Genomic DNA, 6643 nt, shown 5'->3' with positions numbered 1-6643 from the left:
GCCTGCCCCTGCCCGGGGATCATAACACCTAAAAGACAAGCAGAGGAAGAGATGCTTACAAATATTCTGAGGACACTGACATTAGGGGCCACAGAAGCCGAAAGGAAGGAGAGATTCAAGAAAGAGAAAGTGATTGTTATTAATTTATTATTTTAATTTCATTTTATTTATTTATTTTTTTCGGGTGGGGGTAAGGGGGGAAGATGAACCAAAGGACTTGTATGCATGCATATAAGCCTAACCAATGGACACAGACACCAGGGGAGTGAGGGCATGAGTGGGGGTTGGCGGGCAATGGGGGGATAAAGACACATATGTAATACCTTAATCAATTACATCTATATCTATATCTATATCTATATCTATATCTATATCTATATCTAGATATGAAGTTGATTTCAGAGAGGAAGGGAGAGGGAGAGAGAGAGAAACATTAATGAGAGTCATTGATCGGCTGCCTCCTGCACGCCCCCTATTTGGGGATCAAGCCTGCAACCTGGAATTGAACCCAGGACCCTTCAGTCCGCAGGCCAACATTCTATCCACTGAGCCAAACTGGCTAGGGCTTATTTTATTTTTTTAAGTTACAGTTTATATTCAATATTATCTTGTATTAGTTTCAGGTGTACAGCATGGTGGTTAGACAATCATATAAAGTATTTTACAAAGTGTTCTCCTGGTATTTCCAATACCCACCAGGCACCACACATTGTTATTACAGTATTATTGACTATATTCCCTATGCTGTACTTTAGATCACCATGACTATTTTGTAACTACCAATCTGTACTTCTCAATCCCTTCAGTCCTCCAGCTACCCACCCCTCTGGTAACTAAGAACATAATCATTAAGAAAAAAAATTAACTGGTGAAATTAGAATAAGGTCTACACCTTAGTTAATAGTGTTGTACTAATGTCAATTTCCTGATTTTGATAATTTTACTATAGTTATATAAGATGGTATCATTAGGGAAACTAGGGAAAGAGTACATGGTAATGACTAATTTTGCAATTTCCTGTCAATCTAAAATTAATTAAAAATATAATGTTTAAAAATTTACCACAGTAATACTTAATTACTGAATACTAGCTATGTGCCAGAATTGTTACAGGAAGTATACAGATACTCATGTAATCCTCACAGCAACCCTATGAAAAAGTTACCATCCAGTATTATCCCCACTTCTCAAATAAAGACACCCACCAAGTGAGCACAGAGCTGGGAAACGGTCAGGCCAGGATTTGAAGTGGTACAACTTGGCTTTAAGGACCACATTCCTGACCACTACTGAGACAATCCGTACTGTTGCCCATGAGACAGTCTCATTTTTAAGGGCCAGCTAAACACTGAGGGTTATTGCAGGGGTCCCTGGGCCCCAAAGGCTCTCTGGGTGCTCAGCGCTGTGGAGACATCAAGCATGCTGATGCTCACCCATCCACTGGGCTTTAGCACGATGGGCTGTTGGTGACTTCCGAGAGCAGAGTCCTTGCGGAGCTGTGGTTGGGAGCCAGGCGGCAGTGAACTGGGAAATCAGCCTGAGGGGTGCGAGCAGAGATAGCAAGTGTGAAAGGATCCTCCAAAAAGAGGAGCTGCAGAGGAGAGGGTGGGCTCCAGCGGAGGTCAGAGGGGAGCTTTCCCAACATGTGGAAATCCGAGCTGACTTAGGTCCAGGGAACAGGCTAGTCTAAGCTAAGGGGCCAGCTTGAATATATAGGAGAGGAAGGGAGAAATTGGATGGATCATGTCTGGGGTGACAAGCAGGGACTTCCATCCAGGGCACACTTAGGGCAGACACCCACCTCAGTGCCTGATGCTGTGTGTGGCAGAGGCGGCATCTGAGAGTGAGGAGCAGCAGTCGGACCTTGAGGAGACAGCCTGTTGTGTGAATGTCTCATAGTTCTGTCCCAGCCTGGCGGAAGGCAGACAGATCCAAATGTAGGTTGGCCCAGTTAGCTTTGGCTTCATTTTCCTTCTAAACCATTTTCCTACCTTATTTTCATGATTGCCCTTCAGGTACCCAATGCCCTCCTCCTCCCAGCTCTCTCCTGCTCAATCCAAGGCAAGACCTAACACCCAGTCATTTGTGAATGATTATAAATTGATGGGAACCCAAACTAACAAGTTACTTATACTGAAACCCGTTGCTTTGAATTATGGAATGAAAAGCTGTTTTCTGAGTTAAATTTTAACAAGTTGGTTGGAGATCATTATTGGGCTGCGGAGCCCCTGAGGTAACCATGGGCTTAACTAGCTGACCCTAAAGGGTAAAGCTGATGACCTCTAAGGACAGACAGGTCTGAGGCACAGAGACCATAACCTTCCTCAGAGCCTCAGAACTAGAGACGGCTGAGGGGTAGCATTCTTTGTCTTTAAAAAAACCTACGTTCTTTAATATAATGGAATGCACCCTAGTTTAATCACAGCATTTGTTTTTTTAAAATTTTATTTTATTTTTATTTTTTAAAAAAATATTATAATAAGTATTACAAAGGGTATTACATATGTGTCTCCCCGCCCCCCCGCCCTTGACAATCCCCTGGCCTCCCCTACCCCCCAGTGTCTTATGTCCATTAGTTATGCTTATATGCATGCATACAAGTCCTTCGGTTGATCTCTTACTCCCCTCCCTTCTGTCCCCCAACCCTCTCTGGCCTTCCCACTGCAGTTTGACAATCAATTTGAGGCAGCTCTGCCTCTGTATCTATTATTGTTCAAAAGTTTGTAATGGTCTTTATTATCCATGAATGAGTGAGATCATATGGTATTTTTCCTTCATTGACTGGCTTATTTCACTTAGCATAATGCTCTCCAGTTCCATCCATGTTGTTGCAAATGGTAAGAGTTCCTTCTTTTTTACAGCAGCATAGTATTCCATCATGTAGATGTACCACAGTTTTCTAATCCATTCATCTACTGATGGGCACTTAGGCTGTTTCCAGATCTTAGCTATGGAAATCACAGCATTTGTTGAACTGTATCTGGAGTAGCATCAGAAAGGTCTACAATTTTTTTTTTTAAAGAAAGAGATCTGGTAAAATTAGGGTTTTTATTGTTAAGCCCATGGAACAGAGCTAACTGGTTCATAAGCAGGCCACTTATCTGTTCACCCTGCTAAAAATACAAAGGCAGGTTTCTAGACCCCTTTTCAGTGATAATGCATTGAAATGAGACATGTTTTAGGTTTGTGTGTGTGTGCAGGCAATTCAACATTTCCAGTAATTGCCTGTCACTATCAGACATTTACAAGAGGCAGCCAAGGGTTTAGGAAGCCATAACCGTTTGGGGCAGCTGGCAATGCATGCTTCACTATGTACAGTCCCCTCCTATCAGACGGTCCCTTTGGCTTTTGGATACACTGTTCCTCAGGTCTGCCTTGCCACTAGTGAACAGCCTACTCATTCCTGGAGGCCAAGGAAGAAGATGCCTCCACTTTCCAGCTTCCCCATCTGGCCTTGGCTCTACCTCATCTGCTCCCCAGGAGTGAGCATCATCCGTTCTTTCATGACAGAAGCTGTCTCGTTCTCTTGGGCCTGTTAATGGCACCTGTTGAACTTCTTTAAAAAAATATATATTTTTTTATTCATTTCAGAGAGGAAGGGAGAGGGAAAGATAGAAACATCAATGATGAGAGAGAATAATTGATCAGCTGCCTCCTGCATACCCCACATTGGGGATTGAGCCTGCAACCCGGGCATGTGCCCTTGACCGGAAAATCATTCCTAGGACCCTTCAGTCCGCAGGCCAATGCTCTAGCCACTGAGCCAAACCGGCTAGGGCTTGATGAACTTCTTAAGGGCAGTGACGGAAGTATTTATCTTGGTTGTATCCCCTATAGCACCTAAGCACAGAGCCTTGAATAGAGCAACCATGCAATACATTTCATGGTTCCTGCTGACTACAGTATTGGAACCTAAAGAACAGGCTGAATGTCATGTCCTGTCCGAATGTATTTGCAGTCTGTGGGCCTAGTTGTAACTTCCAGCCAATAAATAATCTATCTGACAAGGATTTTTTCTATCCCTGGTAATGTAAGTCACTCATGAAGAAACAAAAAAAAAAAACAACCAACTAATTTTAGGCAGTTTGCTTTATAGCTAGAAACAAACAAGACTAATTTCTTTGCTTTGTTGTCATCAACTAATATTCACTCAATTTCAAAATGCAGAACCTCAAAACCATTAAACTGCCTACCAACTTGAAATAGTACTTTAAGATCCAGAAGGTGAAAAAGAGAAGGGAGATTTGTACATACAGAATAACCCTGTTATATCCCTACTATATTCAAAGTCATCGAATCCACTATTAATTCTCCATGAAGGTGAATTTCAACTAAGTTTATTATCAAGTTCACAGACCGAAAATATGATTTTTAGCTATAACAAAATCTACAGAACTTGGAGTCTTCAGGGGTTTTTATTTGTACTTTCTTGGATTTTGTTCCTCTCCTTCTACAGGGATAATCAACATTCATTTTACACCTATATCTACTCATCTCGGTTTTTTGAGAATCAGATGCAATACTAAGACAATGAGCTATAAGAACATAATGTATATTTACAACTGTTTAACAGAGTTCCCTTTAAAACTCAAGAGAGAAGAAACTGAGTTTCAGCTTATCACACAATGGCTATTTAGGGTCATGATATAGGCAAGACAGGCCACCAGTCATGAGAAGCACACACAAAATGGATATTGAATAACCAGCCCCTAAAAAATTGTAGAGGACAATAGTATAGAAACTAAAAGTCCTAATCCTACTGTCACAAAATCCTAACTAGAGAAAAAACATACAACTATACTGGAAAGCCAGAGAACAAAAATGTAATCAAACTCAAGAACCATATAAACCACACTAATACTTCTTGCAAAGTCCTACCTTTAATCCCAAGATCACTCTACTGAACAAGATGGTACTTTTGTTAACACCACAGCTGACAGGCACAAATGCAGGAGCTGCGATTGAGTCTAAATATGAACCAGACCACAGATTACTGAACTAGCCACAAATGCCCATGGCAAACATTTTTCTTTTTAAACTCATCTTTGAGGATGTTTCCTGAGACCACTCTTGATAGCAAGTACTCTAGCAGTGAGGAAAAGGCATCATTAAACAGAGGGATTTGATACAGAGAACTAGCCACAGAGTTGTTAAAATGCTAAACCGACAAAGAGAATACTGAGGTAACTCAGTGATCAACAACTAAAGGAAGCATCTGATACTCCCGGGGCTGGGGGACAAACAGGGAGGAGTGTTGCCAAAACGTAGGAGCTAAGGAGGATCCTGCAGGCTGGCCTGAGCTCTGAGGAGGGGTGTGGCATGGCAGGTGCTCAGATCTTGAGCAGGAGCAGGACCTGGAAGGGACATGGACTGAAATGAGCTAACAGGTGCTGGGATGGCCCGGGTATGTGGCAGATAACACGCTGACTAGCCCCATTGCTCTGGTATGTCCAGTGGGGTGCAGTGACGCTGAAGCTAGGGGGTCTGTAGGAAGCTAGAGCCAGGTGTAGGGTGTTACCACAGGGGCTGATGGGAAGGAAAAATGGCAAGCAAATCCCTTCTTTTTCTCCTCCCCAGTCCTTGGTTTCTCCAATCAGGTCTTACAGGAAGAGCAGGAGGGCCTGGAAAATCTCAGTCCCAGCTCTGAAAGCAGACAGCAGAGCTTAGCAGTGGTTCTCAACCTTCCTAATGCCGAGACTCTTTAATACAGTTCCTCATGTTGTGGTGACCCCCAATTTCATTGTTACAAATTGAACATAATTAAAGCATAATGATTATTCACAAAAACAATATGTAATTATATATGTGTTTTCCGATGGTCTTAGGCGACCCCTGTGAAAGGGTCGCGACCCACAGGTTGAGAACCGCTGGCCTAGAGGGTAGGCATGGAGGTGAGATAACAGGTAAACAATCAGCACAACCCATGGCTAACTGTTAGATGATGAAAGGTACATACATTAGAAATTCTGTGCTCACTTTGGTGGCATATACACTAAAAAAAATTTTTTTCTTGAGGACATTATATATGTTTGACCATTTAAAAATGTACAATTCAGTGTCATTAAGTACATTCACATTATTGTGCAACCATCACCATCATCCAGCTCCAGAAGTTTTTAATCTTTTTAAAAATTTTTTTATTAAGTTATTACGTATGTGTCCTTATCCCCACGTTACCCCCTATCCCACCACTCATGCCCTCACCCCCGTTGTCCGTGTCCATTGGTTAGGCCTATATGCTTGCATAGAAGTCCTTTGGTTGATCTCTCCCCCTTATCCCCACCCTCCCCTATCTTCCCAAACGAAATCTGTCCCAATTAATCACTAATCCCTCACCACCTTTTAGCTATTATGAATAATGCTGTTATGAACACAGGTGTATAAGTATGTTTGTGTTACTGCTTTCAATTTTGGGGGGGAATATACCCAGAAGCAGAATTGCTGGGTCATACTCTATCCTGTTAAGTATTTTGAGAAACTACCAAATAATTTTTTTCACAGTGAAGGACACTGTATTTGTCTTATCTAAAATACTCAAATGATTAAGAAGTGGAGTATATGAAGAATATTATCAGATATTCAAATTTCAATTACACACACACACACACACACAGTAATAATTACACAATAAATGTGGCAACTC

This window comes from Myotis yumanensis, unplaced genomic scaffold (assembly GCF_028538775.1).
Source record: "Myotis yumanensis isolate MYYU_CA2020_CCGP unplaced genomic scaffold, mMyoYum1.0.hap1 SCAF_7, whole genome shotgun sequence".
NCBI lineage: Eukaryota > Metazoa > Chordata > Mammalia > Chiroptera > Vespertilionidae > Myotis > Myotis yumanensis.
Note: the sequence above shows the minus strand (reverse complement) of the source record.